At 41.6% G+C, this 421-nt stretch overlaps 1 non-coding gene across 1 annotated transcript; it reads left to right on the top strand.

Annotated features, from left to right (window-relative positions):
- Positions 1–28: 28 nt before the first annotated feature.
- On the top strand, positions 29–130 carry LOC115031151. The gene has a single exon (XR_003836776.1). It is a non-coding gene; the product is annotated as a U6 spliceosomal RNA (small nuclear RNA).
- The last annotated feature ends 291 nt before the right edge of the window (positions 131–421 follow it).

Raw genomic sequence — 421 nt, 5'->3', positions numbered from 1 at the left:
AGGGAGAGAGAGAGAGAGAGAGCAGTGAGTCTTCCTTCTGTAGCACATAAACTGAAATTGAAATGATTCAAAGATGGCATTGCCCCTGTGCAAGGATGACATCCAAATTCATAAAGAATTCTGTATTTTTGCAGAATTGGCAAACCTATCTTAAAAGCTACCCATGCATACTACAAGTACAAGGCAAAGAAAACTTCTAGCCGTGTGCATGAGGCACAGCCATAAAGCCGGCGGAGCATCCTTACAAAGGGGATCACCACCAAGCACACTGAGAAACTATCTTTTATCCAGAGATGCCTGTGCTGGCTGCAAGGTGGGTCTCATTGTTGCACACTGTAGGAGACAGAAAACTAGAATTTAGGAGTTCAATACACTTTTTCCTTGGGTAATTAAAAGAAGAAGTAGCAAAAAAAGTTTTGTT

This window comes from Mus caroli, chromosome 5, assembly GCF_900094665.2.
Source record: "Mus caroli chromosome 5, CAROLI_EIJ_v1.1, whole genome shotgun sequence".
Taxonomy (NCBI): Eukaryota; Metazoa; Chordata; class Mammalia; order Rodentia; family Muridae; genus Mus; species Mus caroli.
This window is presented reverse-complemented; position numbering and strand designations above follow the sequence as displayed.